General features: G+C 41.0%; 1 protein-coding gene across 3 annotated transcripts in view; it reads left to right on the plus strand.

The window, feature by feature from the left end:
- ITGB6 (integrin subunit beta 6) overlaps positions 1 to 19,097 on the plus strand; it is a 132,718-nt gene that overhangs the window by 35,143 nt on the left and 78,478 nt on the right. The window lies entirely within an intron of this gene.

Below are 19,097 nucleotides of genomic sequence, written 5' to 3' on the forward strand. Positions count from 1 at the left end.
CTGAGACAGTAACTTAACCAATAACCCAATCATAGTTAGGATTAAACAAACAAAAAAAATCATATTAGCACAGTGCCAGGCACTTAGCACTTAGCACTTAGCACAGTGCCAGGCACACAGTAGGTACTAAATAACATCAACATTCTCATCATCATCATTATTATGACAGGTAAATGGGCTTGGCAATTAGACGGAAGATAAGGCAGGCTCTGTGGTGGGTTGATTGTGAGGCCAGAGATTAATTTCTGGATTCCTTTTTGGAAGGATCACTGATTTCAGGTGTAATATAAAGGACAAAAGTGGCACAAATAGTAGGAAGTCTATAAATAAGTCATGTAAATCTGACCTCTAAAATGTCAATCCCTCTTCATTCCCAGGGCCCTGCACTACATCAGATCCCCTTCACCTCTTGCTCTGATTCAATAATTCTTTTTTCCCACCTCCAGACCACCTAAATCACTGTTCTGAGTCCAGTGGTCATTCCTACTGACTGCCTTGACCTCATTAGAGTCTATTGCCTGTAAAGACTCAATTCCTACGACTAACATTAGCACACTCAACGATCTGATCTGGGAGTCCCAGAAATGCTACCTTCCATTGGATCTAGCACACCAGGGTCACACCTGGGTCACATTAGAAAAGTGAGGAGTGGGAAGGAAGTCCAGCTAGGTCTGACACCTAAGGATCCCTTTGGATGCCCTAATGTCAGCTCTAATTCAGAAGGTCAGGAACAGGATTACTATCCCTTTGCTTCTCACCTACCTCTAAACCTTTAATAAGCTCCTTATCACAGCTGAGGTAACAGCCTAATGCTCTGAGCTCACAAAGTGCTGCCCTGAGCTCATGAAGTGCTGTTCTCTTCTTCATTAAATTAGCAACTTCCTTCTCCCTCTTCATTCTCTTTAATAGAGTCTTCTCTGACAGTTATCAGCTGTATCAGTCAGCTAAGGCTAAAATAAGCTGCATTAACAAATAACTCCAAAATCTCAAGGAGTTACATTGGCAATGTTTATTTCTTACACATTACATGTTGGCTCTGGGCCAAGGGCAGCTATACACCACTCTCTTTTCACTCCAGGATGTAGGCTTATGAAGCAGCTCCTCTGAGGAATACTACTAGTTTGATGGCAGATGGAAAAGAGAAGCTAGTGGGACCTTGCATGGCTCTTAAAGTTTCTGCTTAGAAGTAGCACGTATCATTTCCACTCATATCTCTTTGCCAAAGAAGACCACATGGCTTCTGAGTCCAGTAGGAAGAGATATATATGATATTCATTAAATTGGGGCCACTGCAAGTCATATGGCCAAGCTTGACATCAGTGGCCATGAATGTAAGAAATTAATATTTTGATCAATAAAACAATCTTCTATACTATCTTAGCCAAGGATCCAATCACCTCATACCTGGATTATTAAATCTCAGGGGATTATTAATCCTAATCTAATCTGGTCCCAATAGAAGTATTCCCACAGACCCTTTTGGGTCTCCCTTCTTCTTCTTCTTCTTCTTCTTCTTCTTCTGCTGCTGCTGCTTTTTTAGTGCTTATTTATTTTTGAGAGAGAGAGAGAGAGAGAGTGACAGAGCATGAGTGAGAGAGGGACAGAGAGAGAGATGGACACACAGAATCCCAAGCAGGTTTCAGGCTCTGAACTGTCAGCACAGAGCCCAAGCCAGGACTCCGACTCACAAACCGCGAGATCATTACCTGATCATAACCTGAGCTGAAGTCGGACACTTAACCGACTGAGCCATCCAGGTGCCCCTGAATCTTCCTGCTTCTAGTGTCTCCATATTACATCAACAGTGAAGTGGTTGCCATTATGCTATTTCTTAAATGCTATTATCTTCTTGTCACTCCCTTGCTCAGAACCTGCAGCAGCTCCCTATTGCCAAGCAGTTCAAATATAAATTCTGCAGCTTAGTGCTCAAGGTTTCCATCAAATGATCTTCTCTTTAATGTCCAACTGCATCACAGCCCCAAGAACAGATCCAGCCAGGGAGCCGATGCTTTTCTACATAACTACTCCAAGATTTTGCTTGTGATATTAATCTTGCTCGTGTTTCTTATGCCTGCCTTACTCTCTCTTTTCCAACAAGTTTATGTACTCCAATTTCTTTAAGAGTTGTCTCAAATCTCATCTTCAAAAATGATGTCCTGAATAACTGCTCTCCACTTTTTTTACACTGCTCAAAATTCAGAATTATAGCTCTATGCTGTTTTTATTTCCTGCTTCTGGAATCATTGTAAATTGCTGTCAGTAAAGGCATTGGAGATTTTCTACTTTACACACACCACCTCCCCTGAATTTAGGTGGAAATTGAGACTTAGGAAAAGAATGAACAGAAAAGTCACTAATTTGCTGAGAGGCTAAATGGAGAGGGGAATTAAGTCTCCTAGCTCCTTGTTACTTTTTTTCCTCTACATCAGTTTGTCTCTTTCAGTTTATATCTATTTCTTCAACTAGATGATTATCTATTTTAGGGTTGGGATGCCTCATTATATTATGTGTTATGCAAGGCCCTTGACATATATTATCTCTAATTCTAACAACAACCTTGAAGGGTAGCAATTATTCTTATTTTACCAATGAGAAGACCAAGTGTTAAGTAACACAAGTTAAGGGATCAAACAATTAGTAAATGACAAAGCCAGGGTTTATTGAATGCCTACTGTGTGTTTGAAATTGTGCCAGTTCTCATTTAAAAAAGATTAAAGTACAATTTACTTAGAAAATAAATGTCTCCAGTTCAACATAGTTCCTAATAAATCCTAAGTGGATGATATATTTAGGACTACCGAAATTTGTGCAGGACAGATATTTTGGCCAAAGTATCAGGAAAGAGATTGGACTTGAGCTTGGCAATTAAGGATGCACAGAAGGTGAGACACGGTGAGTGGGTGCAGACATTTCCAACAAGGATAAGGGTGTCAGCAGAAACTGGTAAAAAGGGATTTTGGGGAAATCAGGAAAAACTTTTCTTTCTCCCCCAGAAGCATTAGTTATCATAGGAGAGTCATGTAGTATAAGTTATAACAATAGATTGGTGCAAAGTTATGGAAGGCTCTGAATGCTGGTTTTTGGGTTTTATTCTATAGGTTATGGAGAATCACCAAAGATGGTTGAAGTTTTAAAAGTTATGTTTTAGCCAATGCATAATATGTGAGTGGTGGAAGAAGGATTGGGAGAGGAAAGACCACTTAAAGACCACTTAAAGTGGATTAAAGACCTCTTCAGTCACTTACTTTTCAGCTGAGAATTCTGGCATGGAGGGGCCTGGCAGGTTTCAGAGGGTGGTGGAAATCTTGTTATTGACGTAAGAACTATTGCTGTTGTTTGTGGGTGGGCAGGGTGGAGAGTTGGATAAGAAAAATGTAGATTTTTTTTTTTTTAAGTTCCTTGTCCAGAAGCAGATAGTCATGTTTCCTAAAAACACACGTGGAAGTTGAGGATACAAAAGCTAATCAAATACTTCTTTGTGATGGAAGGAGTGGAGAGTCTGTTCCCAGGGAGTTAAAAACCTTTATACCCCCCATCCTTTTCTCACTTTACACAGTCTTCAGTGGTATGCTTCTAATGTGTGTATGTTTGTTTTTTTTTTTTTCCCCCTTCAGTTTGCTCTTTTCTTTCATAAGTAAACTCACAGTCAGTGAGCATCCATGTGAGGCTAAATGTGTGTTGCTTTCAACCGAATGGCTTCCAGGCTTATGATATTTCTTCTTCTTATAAATATTATCAACAAATTTTTTTACATACAATTATTTGGAAAAAAAATAAAATGAAATCAATTCACTTAACAAAATACTCAGTTTGCCTGAACTTCAATGAACAAGGATGGCACTACTCCCCAAATGGAAATATGGGCCACCCAGTCAGAGCTATGTACAGTAGCTTAAATTTAAAATGTTAATTCACCAACTGGTATATGGAAACACAAATGAGAATCACTGTAGGTAATTCAGTGATAGCATACCTAAATGAGGGTTAAAAGAAGTATAGGTTGAATAAAAGTTGAATTTATGACCTACGCCTAACTCAATGTATTAATTATTTGCCTAAACCTTTCTTTAAGAACTTTTTAACTCTGGATTCATCGCTGGGAATCCTCTCTGGTCCTTCTCAACACTCAGAGTCTTTCTTAACTTTGGGATTCAGAGAAATTTGGAAGCATTGGCCTAAAGAACATCAGTGTAGTCAAAACCTGACCACATAACTCCCCAGTACTAGATCTTATTTTGGAAACCCCAAATCATGCTCGTTTTACCTTGCACAGGGCCAACTTGTACATTTGAGTGATCCAGGAACAGTTAGGTGGCCTACATCTGTATATCTGATGTCTCAATCTCATTACAGGGATAAAAAGATGAAGAAAATTTCAGTGGGTTTTGGAAGGTCTAGAGTCTTTTTAGCTTGCAGGCCTATTATTGCCTTTCCTCACTTACGGGTTCTGAACCTTTTTTGTATGCCATGGACCCCTTTGGCAATCTAATGAAGCCTACGGATCCCTTTGCAGGGAAAATGTTTTAAAATTCCTAAAATATAGCCAATTAGATTGAAACATGGCTATCAAAGTACTGAAAAACAAATTTATGTTACAGTAACACACGTACTTCTTTATTAACACTTTAAATAACAACGCCCAGAGGCAGGTCTAATGACTACTATGATTTTGACACAATGATAAGTGTTGACAACATTTTGAAATATCTGCCACGAATATAAAGTGATATGAGAAATATGTGCAATTTCTCCTGGTGAGAGTTAACGGGTACTGCTAATATGACAGTGGTTTGTTTTCTGCATTTATAATGGAAGGAAATGTTTCATTTTAATCTGAGATTGGTATAATTATTTTCCCATTCCAAGGCCACAGACCCTCCTCCCCAAGTTCTGTTAGTAGGTAGACCTCAGGTTAAGAACATGTATATTAAAGGATTGCTTCTAAGTAAAACATAAGGTATCAGAGATTATATGGACACCTACTCAGGCAGCATGGAGGTGACCTGCTGTCATTCTGGGAAGCTTTCCATTGAGCTGCCTCACCATAACTAGCACCTAGCATCACGTGTCACCCAGAGTAGATGTTCAGTGCATTGGCTGACTATATAAAGACAGCGTTGGGGAAACAATAGAGGGAGATTGGATTTGGCTGTCTAAAGGTCCTTTCTGCCCTAACGTTCTGAGACTCTGTGGCTCTGACCAATGCAGAAGGAATTTCACAGAAGCCAACTCAGAGGGAAGTGACTGCAAGAGACAGCACGGGGAAGGGGTGGAACAGCAATGCAGAGGAGTGGGGGTGAAGTGGGATGGGTGTTGAAAACTCAGCAGTGAGCCCTAACTCCATCCCTGAAATAAAGATCCAGATCAGGAAATGGGGCTGCCACATCTAGTGACCACAGAGGGTAGCCAAAGGGCAGAGAAGCAGCTGAGGCTGCCCAGCTGTTTTTTTCTGCTGCATATCCATCAGCATGGGCAACGGACAGGAAATTCATTCATCAAGACTCCGGGTCATAATACTCTTGATGAGGAAATTATTTGTAAGCCTGAAGCCCTTTTGTGTTTCTGACAAAAGTCATTAGCTGAAAGTGTTGATTGAGGGTGTCCCCCACCCCTGCCACCTAGTAAAGAAAGAAGGCTCAATTCACACAACCTTGTGAAGTTCCTGGCAGGACCGAGTGTTAGGAACTAAGACAACCATAATATAAAGCAATCGTTAAGGTTAATAATAGTTGTAAACTAGATACAGATGAATGCATTTATTTCAGTTGAGACATTTACCCAACTTAACACTTTTGTATCCGGGGCCTCATGCTGTATAAAAGAATGATAAAATGGCTATTATTTTTAAAGTATGCCTACCATGTATCGAGTACCTCACAACAGCCCTGTGCGCATTATTAGCCCCTGTAGTGGGTTGAACGTGACCGTAGCAGAAGACATGTCTACCCAGAACCTGTGAATGTGATCTTGTTTAGAAAAGAGATTTGCAGAGAAATTAAGGATCTTGAGACGATCATCCTGGACTCTTTGGGTGGGCCCTAAATCCAATTATAATTGTCCGTATAAGAAGAGGAGATGATTCAGACCGAAGAGAACACTAAGTAGGACCTGGGTCAGGTACATTCACCACTCTGCTGCCTGACCAGACACGTCATGTAAGTAATTCAAGTTGAAATAATACTATTAGAGCAACAATAATTCAGTACAAAGGTGAATCCCATGCCGGAATCAGACTGCTTGGATTTGAGGCCAACTTTTCCACTTAGTAACTATGAGACCACGGGCAAGTTATTTAACCTCTCTCTGTGCAGCGTTTGTTTTTGGTTTGGTTTTTTTCTTTTGTATAATGGGGAGAATTCAAGAGGAGCCTAAGGAAATATGACAACAGGTGTAATGTGGTTTCCTGTATTGGATTCTTGAATAAAAAAAGGACATTAAGTAAAACCTGAGGAAATCTGAATAGAGTATGGACTTTAGATGATAATAATGTATCAATATGGGTTTATTACTGTAACAAATATACCATACTAATCTAAGATGTACTGATAGGCAATAATAGAGATGCCTGGGTGTGAGACCTATGGGAACCCTCTGTACTAATTAATCTAAAACTGTTCTAAAATATCAAATTAAATTATTGTTTATTTTTATTTTTAATTTTTTAATGTTTATTTTTGAGAGAGAGAGATAGAGCACAGTGGGGAAGGGGCAGAGAGAGAGGGAGACCTAGAATCTGAATCAGGCTCCAGGCTCTGACCTGTCAGCACAGAGCCCAATGCAGGGCTCGAACTCATGGCAAGATCTCACTCATGTGAGATCATGACCTAAGCCGACGTTGGACATTTAACTGACTGAGCCACCCAGGTGCCCCTAAATATTGTGTTTTAAAAGGGTAGAATATTAGTAGCTTACGTAACAGTGTGAAAAAAGATTTAGAACGGTTCCTGGTACATTGTAAGGGCGATTGTTTGCTATTGTTGTTTTAAGATTACTATCAAGACCAAAGTAATTTGTTTTTCATGTTCCATGGAACAGGTTAAATGATTTCTTTCTAAAGTAAGATGATGCTATGTTGTTAGAGTGGGGTTGTCTGAAAATGTTATTGTAACTTTAGTTTTGTTTCACTCCAAAGCTAGATTCAGCCACATAAAATCGGTGAATGTTCTCTTTCTTTATCTCAGTATTTCTTGGTTTTTGGATTTTCAAACTGATTTCTGACAACGTTCCTACTCTCTGCATGTAGTTCAAATGAATAATCCAGGTTGCTTATCTGAGAACAAGAAAAAAAAAATACTTGCAAATATAAGCTTTGAAACATGGTCCTTATGTGTTAAAAAAAAAAATAAGTTATTGGCTTCCATGTTTTAAAAGCACCTATATCCCATTTTACCCTTTTCTTGGAAAATTAAGCAGAGTGAATTACAGTGACTCTTCTTTTGCTATTTTGACACCTCACAACATAGACAAATAACTCATTTCTTATATATTCACTTAGGCTCTTATCTCAATGAAGGAACAACATTTTTATTGTTAAAGAATGACACACAACTGACCACTGTTAGAAATGGGTCTTGTTAGCAGAATGATGATATCAAGGAGGGACATCCAGATCTAAGCAGATCTTTCCGACCTTGCCTGAAGCCTTACATCCTAAGAGCCTGAGACAGAAAAAAACAACAGCAACAACAACAACGACAAAATGTTGCACAATCTCTTGCCTGAAAGCGATGCTTCCGACCCAAAGAACTCTTCTAGACCTGTAGTCAAGACAGGCTGATGAGTACACCAATGAGAGTTTGAGGACGGGCTGCTGTACTAATAAGAAATAAGCAAAGGGCGGACACAAGCAGCAGTGGGGTCCTCTGTGTCATAGGGAAGTAACGTGCAGTGTCTCACAAGGGAGACAAGACTAAGTTGTTCAGTACAAAAAGCCCAATGATATTTGGGCTTTTTAAATAACCAAGGTCAAGGCCTGGGTTTGAGTTTAGAGGTTTGAGTCAGCACTATCCCAAGTCCCTTATCTGAACTACCATCTAAATGGACTTGCCCTTTGGACTTCTCTGAGAAAGAGAATTTTTTTTTCAGGAAAACCCATCTTCAAAGATCTTTGAATTAGATAATGCCTTCAAAATACAACAGGAAACAAATTCAGACCTGGATTTTCTTGGGAAATCTGGCTACAATTTTTTTTTTCTGGCTACAATTTTTAAATTTGATTCTGGATCTCCTTGACAGTAGCCTAGGTAAATATTCATAAACTTTCAATATCTCTATTCTTCTTCTGAAACTATTAGATGGAAATGGATCTAGGGATGCTAATAAATACATGAAGAAAAAAGACTTTCCTTAAGCAAATATTTGTTTGTTTAATTGTTAAACAAAGGTAAGCTATTTTCTTCACTGTGGGGCTTCTTAAAGTGTTTAATAGGTTAATGAGCATTGTGATTTCTGATATGGGAGATTTGATCATCTGTATTAACTAAACTATAGGAGCATTTCATCATAACGGCAAGGATTAACAGCTCTCTTGAGAACAGACTTCAGGAGACAATATTGATACATTATGATCTAAAGTCATACTTTATTCAGTGTTCTTCCTCCAGTGACACACAACAAAATAAATCATTCTATTGGTTGACCTAACATTTAAATCCTGTCTTCCTAATCCTTGGTTGCCTAAAGTTTAGACCCCAAACCATTTCAAAATTAATTTACACTGTGCAACAAATATCCAATAATCCACCAAGGTCTGGATGAGACCAGAGCCAACAACTGCATTTTCCATGCATTTGAGCTATTAATGCTCCAGATATCCTAATTCGATCAATGTATAGGAATATTTGCCAAAAAAAAAACAAGAAACAAAAAACAAAAAAGCAAACTCTCCCCAAACATATGCAACGAACACAAATTTTCTTCTATCAAAAACTTTCACTATATGTGTTTTGGTTGGAATTTTAACATTTTGAACTCCTTGATAAGAAGAAAATTACTCACTACCTAAAAAAATGTTGAAACTACTGTTGAGCCCTCCACTGCACTAGGCATCAGCTGAAACCCTGGTACACGCTCTTGGGCTACCTGGCCTAGAGAAGGGACTCTCTGCCAGTACAGCTGCACCCAGAGGAGCCCTGAGACAACAGGTTGTAGGACAGGCAGGCAGTTTTCACACTTCCTCGAAGTCCCTCACATCTGACAGCTCCTTGGAGGCACATTTTGTCTGAAAGCAATCAAGCCCAACAACATAAAGATACATTGTTTCTGCTGTGTAAAAATCCGACATACCATCATTAATACATGCCAGCAGAATTTTGCTTTTCTTCTTTCTCCCCTTCCAATTATTGAGACATCACCAGGCTAACGAGATTTTTGAATAATTGTTAGAATAATTTATTGGGTATTAAACTTACTGGTAGAATTCAGTGAGTGGGCATCAGCAACAATCAGAAAAGTCCATAAAATGGCAGTTGAAAGTAATAAACCTTCTATAGAACTCCTCAAGGATATTCCTTAAACGTAATTGCTGGTGACCATTTCTCCCAGTTTTTTTAGAAAATAAAAACCTTGGGGCGCCGGGGTGGTTCAGTTGGTTGGGCGTCCGACTTAGGCTCAGGTCATAATCTCACAGCTCAGGAGTTCGAGCCCTGAGTCGGGCTCTGTGCTGACAGCTCAGAGCCTGGAGCCTGCTTCGGATTCTGTCTCCGTCTCTCTCTGCCCCTAACCCACTAGAATTCTGTCTCTGTCTCTCTCAAAAAAGAAAACAAAAACATTAAAACAAAAACAAAAACAAAAACAAAACCTTGGGGTGCCTGAGTGGCTCAGTTGGTTAAGTACCAGACTCTTTTTTTTTTAAGTTATGTTTTATTTGAGAGAGAAAGAGACAGTGTGAGTGGGCGAGGGGCAGAGAGAGGGAGAGAGAGAATCCCAAGCAGGCTCCATGCTGCCAGCACAAAGCCCAATGCGGGTCCTGACCTCATGAAACTGTGACATCATGAACTGAGCCAAAACCAAGAGTTGGACACTTACCTGACTGAGCCACGCAGGTGCCCCAAGTGTCTGACTCTTGATGTCAACTCAGGGTCTTGAGTTCAAGCCTTGCATTGGGCTCTGCACTGGACGTGAAGCCTACTTTAATAATAATAATAATAATAATAATAATAATAATAATAAGTAAAAACCATCTCTACTGTTGCAGCTAATAAATTGCATCTTTTTTTTAAGTTAATTTATTTATTTTGAGATAGAGAGAGAGCACGAGCAGGGGTGGGGCACAGAGAGAGAGAGAGAGAGAGAGAGAGAGAGAGAGAGAGAATCCCAAACAGGCTCCACACTCATTGTCAGCACAAAGCCTGATGCAGAACTCAAACTCACCAACTGTGAGATCATGACCTGAGCCGAAACCAAGAGTTGGATGCTTAACTAATTGAGCCACCTAGGTGCCCCTAAATTGCATCTTTAAGGAAAAAAGTCTGAAATCCTTCCACTTTGCAAGATCTTGTTTTAATTAAAAATGCCCAGCTCACCTGCCCTCTCACAGTGGCCTAATGAGAAATGCATTTTTAAAAATCTGTTAGGGCAGACTTGGTATTGAAAGTCACCCCAATCATCTACCTGTGCAGCTAGAGAGGACTGTGGGGCCATGGGGATTTTCCAGGTTTTCTTTTGCTCCCCAAATGCCAAGTCATGAAGAATTCAAGAACAGAGACATCAGCTAATCAGACTTTCAGTGGACTAAAAGAATATTAACAACACAAGTATGTTGACAGTCTCACCATGGAGCACCTGCCTGCATAGTTCTGACCCTGCCTGTTCTGCCAAGAACACCTTTTGCACAGTTATGATTCCACGTAACTCCACAGGTTATCAGAGCCAACTAGAACTGACCATGACTCTTACTGTAGGCTGACATTATCCAATGTCTCTATGACATGTCTGGAAAAACCTGTTGGTGATGGTGGGGTTATCAAGTGGAGACCTCCGTTATTCTTGGAGTCTTCCTTGAGCCCTTGATTTCTCTCCTTCCCTACACAAGGTCCATTTGTAAATCCTGTCTATTTTGGAAGTATGTCCAGAATCTAACCACTTCTTTCTACCTTCCTTGTCTGAGCTTTCAACATCTCTGGTCACAACTACTAAAATAGCCTCTGATAGGTCTCCCCGCTTCCATCTTTGTCTGATCAGAGTGATCCCTTCAAAACATTAAAACATTAGCTACATCATGTCCCACCAAAACCCCATAAAAATTTTCTTTCTCTCTCAGAATACAAATCCAGAGTCCTGCCCATGGCAAACAAGACTCTCCTAATGAGCTCCCTACTTCCCCTTGCCTCTCTGGCCTGTCCCCATTACCTCCTCATGGTCATTCACTCTGTCCAACCTAATTTCACCAGCCACCTTGTCTATTCCCAAATAGTGCTGCCTAAAACCTTATAGTTGATCTTCTTCCAGAGAGCCATGTGTCTCCCTCCTTGACTTCCAGGGCATTGTTTAACGCCACCCTATCAGAAGCTTTTCTGGCTACTCCACCTTGGCCATTTTCTGACCTCTTACTATCCTTTACTTTTCTTAGCATGTGTCACTGCCTGGCATCTTTATTTGTTTGTGGGTTTATTGTCCATCTCTTCGAGGAATGTAAGCTCCATAAGGGACAGATTTTGTCAGTTTTAATCAATGTTGTATTCCCAGAACAGTGCTTGGGACATAGTAGGATCTCAACAGGTATCTGCTGAATGAGTGAGTAAATGAATGAATGAATGAATGAATGAATCAGAACCAGTTTTTACCAGTAATGCTGCTGCCCATTGCAGCCCCATATATAAGTGATGGTGCTCATCAGAAAAAAAAAAATATTTGCTTAAAACCAAGGAATCCTAACCTCTGGATAGACCACTTGAATTCTCTTTTAAAAAGAAAAGAAAAAAAATATTTAATGGTTTTGCAAGCTGTGAATGAGTAAATCACTTTGCAATGGACGTCTTACCATGGCATACCGTTCACTTCATAGATAGGAAAATAGGGGCACAAAGAGACAGTCTAGTTCTGAGTCAAGTCAGAATAAACTCAGATTCACTGATATTTCATGAAAAATCTTGTCTTTGGAATTTTTTCCACAAACTAAAGTACAGAAGGAGCTAGTTCTTTTAAATTCAAAATAATTTCCCAAACCTGAAGTGAATACGCTTCTCAAGCAGGCCTAACATGTAAGATTTACATCAGATTTGCCAAGTAAGAACTATCTTCTTTTAACTAAGTGTGACTGAGTACTGAACTCCAAAATTGGGTGGAGGGTGACTGCATGTGGACGACCAGGAGGAGTTAATTCTGAGTCATTTCCTGGCCACAGGACATGCCTGTGACCTCCCTCTTCTGGACTCGATGCCAGGCCTGGCTCCCAAGTGGTGTCTCCTTCCCCTGAAGGGCCGGGCAGCATGCTTTGTTTCATTTGTTTTTAAGTGATTTTGTAGCAGACTTCAATCAGAGGAGGAATAAAAACATGATTGTGTGATCCAGGACCACATTTCTGTCTCATTTTTGGTGGTGAATGACCCACAAGATGAACAACAAAACAAACCAAAAGGAAGACAGCTGGATACAGAGCTAGAGCTGGAGACAGAGTCTCCAACTGTGGAGATTGAGAGGCAGACATGCTTGAAGATTCCTTGGAGGATTTAATTTCTTGCTGACAGCTGCTTGACAATTCTATGAACATCTTTTATCTATCAGGAGGCAGTTTCCCTACTGACGCTAAGCTCAGGTTGGAGGGAGCGTTCTGTCTCCAGGGCTCTGCTGCCTGAGCAGGTCAGTGACACCGGGCAGGTTACAGAGCTTCTCGTGCCTCAGTTTCCTCATTTGGTAAATGGAAATAAAATAGTCCCTACTTCATAGGGGAACTTTGAGAATGAAATAAGGCAATATTAACAAAATGTTTAACAGTGCCTGGCAAATGGGAAGAACTCAATAAAGCTAACTACAGTAAACATGAATCCTGAGTGAAATCAGAGGGAGTTTTGGCATGAAAGGAATGAAGGCTCAGCCTAGGTGCCATGTTGTACAGGTGTCTGGGACTAGCTGGGGGCTGCAGGTGGCTCCAAGTGCGGACGAGGAAGCCGGATTACCATGAGGAAGCATTTCTGGTGAACTGCCTAAGGAGATATCATGAAGGAAGGGAGTGGATTCTCCAAGTCTTGCATAGTTTATCATGGGTTTGTTTGGCTTCTTTTCTTTTCTTTTCTTTTCTTTTCTTTTCTTTTCTTTTCTTTTCTTTTCTTTCTTTCTTCTTTCTTTCTTTCTTTCTTTCTTTCTTTCTTTCTTTCTTTCTTTCTTTCTTTCCTTTTCCTCCTTCCTTCCTTTCTTGCTTTCTTGCTCATTTTAACTAGATAGACACTTCCATACCTAATTTATTTCCAATTTTGCATTCCTTTTCTTGAAGACGGCACCCCAAATCATATAATGTTTGGGCCCTTCACAATACAGATTTATCCCAGAATGGTATAATTGAATCTTCACCATAATCTTGAAAAGTGGATATTATCACTATTTCACAGACTGGAAACTAAAGTGCTCAGAGATCAATCCCCAAGGATATACAGTAAAACCTGGCAGGGCTGCTGTTTGAACCCAGGTCTCTACACAAAAAATGTAAATTCTTCCCACTGCACCCGACTTCCTCCCAGCATGGGTGTCATGTAGACTTTACAAAGGAAGCTCCAGACTCAAACAGAGCCTATGTTCGTAGCAGGATTATTCACAATAGCCAAAAGGTGGAAGCAACTCAAATGGCCACGGACAGACGAGGAGATAAACAAAATGTGCTTTATCCACGCAGTGGAATACTATTTCTGAAAAAGGAACGATATTCTAAAACATCTACAATGTGGATGAGCCAACATTATGCTAAGTGAAATAAGTCACATATAAGAGACTTTAAAAAAATTTTTTTTAACGTTTATTTATTTTTGAGACAGAGAGAGACAGAGCATGAATGGGGGAGGGTCAGAGAGAGGGAGACACAGAATCTGAAACAGGCTCCAGGCTCTGAGCTGTCAGCACAGAGCCCGACGCGGGGCTCGAACTCACAGACCACGAGATCATGACCTGAGCCGAAGTCGGCCGCTTAACCGACTGAGCCACCCAGGCACCCCAAGAGACTTTATTGTATGATTCTACTTATGTGAATTCCCTAGAATAGTCTAATTCATAGAGATAGAAAGAATGAGTTGTGGTTGACGGGGGCCAAGGACACAGCAAGTTATTGTTTAGTGGGTACAAAATTTTGGTTTGGGATGATAAAAATTCTGGAGATGGATACTGGTGAAAGTCACAACAATGTGAACGTAGTTAATGCCAATGAATTATACAGTTAAGAATGGTTACGGTGATAAATTTTATGTTATGTATATTTTACCACAAGAGAAAAAGTAAACTCCAGACTAGAATGTAAGACCTAGGCCACAAAAAATTTCACTAGCACTTAATATACCATGGGCATTATTCACTAAGATGACAGGAAACTATTCCATATCCTTCTTTAAAAGAATTTTTCTGAAAGTCTTGAATATGAGACAAACGTATCCACTTCCAGATTCTGCACTCTCTGAATTACACACATCCACAAGTCAGCCATAGCGTGCCGCAGAAGGCCTACCCTGCAGTGTGTCACATACATAAATGCATCAGGGTCAGACCCTAAGACAAAGCATCCATTTCCACTGTCTTCTTTCTTCTGTCTTCTACTCACTGTGAAACATTTTCTTGGAAAGACAACTACAGGTGGACTTGTCACTGGTACTTGAAATAAAGCAGGTAGTGCATCCCAGGAGCTAGCAGTCCTCACTAAGGTCCCCGGAGTTTGAATTGGATGCCACCCAGGCTTACTCAGGAGTGTTTTGAGGTGCCTGGAGGCTGGCCCAACTGAGCCCTAGATTGTCATTCTCTAATATGGATGACTGGCTGTGTCTGGAGAGACCCAAGCCAATTATAGTGAGGCAGATGGGTTCACATGGCTTCCTGAAGTTAGGGCTCTGCTGAACTCAGCCCATTTCTGAATCTCAGAAGGAAAGGCTAGTTGAAGGGCAGAGTGTAAGAGCTGAGCTGTGTTACTTCCCCTGCCCCCCTGGCTCAGATCCTCTGAAGAAGGTCAGACCCTCAGAGTGAGAGCCCCAGGCAGGACTCTGAGCAATCAGGAAAGTATAATTCTGTTCAAATTTTACATGATGTGACAGGATCTCTTGATTTTAAAGAATATACAGACTCCTTGGACACCCTACAAGTGATGGGAATTGGTTGTAAGAATACACAGTGCCCTAAAAGAGACAGGATCTTGTGAAACCCAGGAAGACCAAGCCTCAGAGACATTTGATCTGGACGGGCATGTGGGATCCATAGCAATTCTCAGCCTGTGCCATGCTTCCTCCTTGACAGAGTGAGTTTGCGGACCTGACTCTAGTGTCCTCTTCATGTGGTACAGGGGCCCTTCTCTGCTGCTTTGACTCTGATACTCTCAACCCACCACTTCATCTTCTGCTCATTATGGCTTTCCTCTACCTCGGGCTTCTTCCTCTTTTACCTTCTTATAGCTGCCAGTTCCTCTAGACATTGATTCACTCCTGAAGCATCATTTTCCCTCTAACCGGATATCTTCTCCCTGCTAGCTTCAGCTTCAGCCTCAGTGCCAAATCCTTGATTTTTTAGTCTGTGCTTTCTAGTTCAAATTCCATATATAAAGGAACAGAAGTAATTAATCTGAGTGGCTTGGCTAAGGGGACACTGTTTTCATTTAGGATACCTCATGGGGTGCTGGTTAGCTCATGGAACAATGAGGGCCACTTCCATCTATAGGGGTACAGAGGGCAGGTACTTTCCAGGAGAAGGCACCAGGCACCACATCTTCAGGAAGCAAGAATGTTTTCTCTATGCCTTATAGCCTGTTACAAATTATCTAGAGTGGTGCCCAGGTGAAAACAGAGTGGATGGATGTTTTCTTGTAGTATTGTTCTGCTTTATATTTTCTCTAAAGTATTTTTTCCACCCTGCCTTTTAAGCTTTCTGTCAACTTTCATCACCACCCAAGCAGGGGACACCTTTTCCCTCTCCTAATTATATTATGTAGTTTCCAAAAAGCACTCATTCATTTACTTATCAATTTACTCAATATCCATAGAGTACCTGCTTTATAACAGGGAAAATTCTTGACAATGAAGATATAAAATTCATTCATTTACTTGATAAATATTAACTGACTACCTACAAAGTACTAGGCATTATGCTGTTTGCTGGGAATATAAAGATTAAGACACAGTCCCTGCCTGTTATGGAGGAAGAATTCAATAAATACTTGTTGAATAAGCAAGTGCCTTAAAGGAGCTCCCAGCCTAGTGGGCACGAGAGGCAAGTATTAGGCAATTACAAGCAGAGTGAACAGGGCTGTCCTAGAGAAAGTCTGCACACAGAGGTCTGGAGAGACCATGAAGGTCCTCCTGTGGGTACTGATGTCTGCTCTGAGACCTGGCAGTGAGCTGGGTTAGCCAGTGAGAGGAATGAGATGAAGGCAGGGGCCTCCACGCAGCACAAAGGAATGTGCAAAGGCTTGGAAGTAGGGGAGGGAATTAACATTGAGGGGTTGCAATCGGAGACAGGATAGATAAAGCAGTGCAATTATGACTTTAAGAACTGGGATGGAAGTCTATACATGGGATGGTACAGGGTCCTCAATTTAAGCACAGGGTCGAACTCAGTGTCTGGAATTTCCCTAGGACCTTGCTGCAGCTGCCCGCATCCAGTTGGCAGAGGGGCATGAAGATGGCCTGGACCTGGTGTAAGCCACTCTCACTCATATTCCATTGGCATGAGTTAGTCACTGGAATTCTCTTAACTGCAAGACAGGCTGGGAGAGGTAGATTTTTGGTGGTGGCTAGATCCTTAGAGAAAACTTTCTAGGGAGTGGTCACATCCAGGGTTGTGCAGGTATCCTTGATCCCAGCTTGTCCAAAGTACCTGATGGTGGTTGCCAGGGAGGTCAGTGGGTACACAGACTGCTCAATGACTGGGGCGGCACTGGTCAGTCCAAGGTATTTTAGGCAGTCTTTTGGGGTGTAAGATTATCTTTCAAAATGAGATTTGACAGGGGCACCTGGGTGGCTCAGTCGGTTAAGGGTTCGACTGGTTCAGGTCATGATCTCGTGGTCCATGAGTCCTGCATTGGGCTCTGCACCGACAGCTCAAAGCCTGAAGCCTGCTTCAGATTCTGTCTCCCTCTCTCTGCCCCTCCTCCTCTCATACTCTGTCTCTCTCTCTCTCAAAAAACGTTAAAAAAATTTTTTTTAAAAAATGAGATTTGACAATTGCATGTTTAGTCTATAGGAAAAGGTGGATTTCAAGTAGAAAATTGTCAAGAACTGTGAAGGACTTGAGATTTTCCTTGCAAGCTAACAAGTTAGCTTATCACAGATCCATGGGTGCTGACAGACACAGGAGGTGCCTAGGTCAGAGATAATGGACTATGTTATTCACAGCAATAGCAATGGCCAGAGGAACAGCACTTTCTTTTTACCAGTTCCCCAAGGCCAATTCCCAGGAGGTGACACAAAGGGGAAGAAGTGGCACCTGCTCATGTGAATGCCTGTGTTACAAGAGAGGAGCCCCAAGCTTAGGGAAACTGAATCCTTTATAATGGGCAATAAGCATGCTTGCTCCTATTCTGAGGGTGACTCATCTCTGTCTTCCAAAGCTGGAAGCAATTTGCTCTTTGTCCTACAGACAGACAGTATCTCTACCTTCAAAGGCAATTCACTTTGCAAACACCCTTGAAAAGATAATCCAGAACAAAAGCAGTCAGTGCCTCTGCTCGCAAGATAGACACAAATGTGGGAGATACTTGGAGAATGGTCTTCCAGGAAAGAAGTTCCTGTTTAGCTAGAGGAGTGTTTTTTAGATAGCAGCTTCCTTTACTGGATCCTTCTGCTCCAGACCCCTAGCTATTTGCAGGCCCCAGGGTTTAGTTCTCAGAGCTCTTCCTTATCTACCTTCCCTTGCTTGGGATCTAATTCAGCTTAAATCCACGTTGATGATCTCAAATTTACAGTTCACACTTCAAAACCACCCCCACTCCCAGACTCAGATACCAAGCTGCCTATGTGGCGTCTTCACTTGGTTATCTTCCAGAGGTCTCAAGCATAACGTATTTTTTAGTTCCATCCTCCACCATGTGAAACCTGATCTTTACCCAGGGTAACCCTTCTTAGGAAAGAGTATTATATATTCAGTTGCTCAGGCCAATAATCTCTCTTCCATATGCACACCAATATTCCATAAGCCTTATTCTGTTTTCAAATTATAACCTGTATCCGCCTACCACTGTCCTCCTATATCATCAACACCCTAGTTTCAATCATTTTGTCTCTGTCCTCAACAATTGCCATAAATTTCTAATCAGCCTCTTGCCTTCTAATCTTCCCCCATACATTATGACCTCCATGGCAGCCAGAGTAATTCTTTTTAAATGCAAATCAAATAATATTATTCTGCTTTCGACCTTCCGATGATCTTGCAAACACATTTAGAATAAAGTTCAAGGTCGAGACTACATGCACTCTGGCCTCTGCCTCTAAATCTGACCTCATTTCCTACGCTTCTTGTCCATGTTTGTTCTCACTGTCTTTGACAAGGCTGAGCACGAGGCTGTCTCAAGGCGTTTGCATTTGGTTGCCGAAGTCAGTTAGGGCTCTGTCAGATGTCAGCTGAGCAGAAAACTCTTCCCTGATTATCCTAAATAAAATAACATACCCTCTCTACCCCTCTTTCCTTTTACCCAGCTTTGTCATTTTTAGTCAACTTCATTATTGCCTGATTTTAAGAAGCAGCTTAGGCTATATGCTTCATGAGTCAAGAACTTGCTTTTGTTCACTGACATATCCTCTGCTTCTAGAACAATATCTGGCACAGAGTAGATGTTCAATAAATATTTGCTGAATGAATGAATGAATGAATGAATGACTGCTAATACTAAGTACAAATATGGAGACAATATCAAGGACACAGATATTTTATGCCTCAAATATTTCTTCTTCAAGCTTTTATAAATCGACTGATTTTGTACAACT

Source organism: Panthera pardus, unplaced genomic scaffold (genome assembly GCF_024362965.1).
Source record: "Panthera pardus isolate Hobbes unplaced genomic scaffold, ASM2436296v1 HiC_scaffold_10, whole genome shotgun sequence".
Taxonomy (NCBI): Eukaryota; Metazoa; Chordata; class Mammalia; order Carnivora; family Felidae; genus Panthera; species Panthera pardus.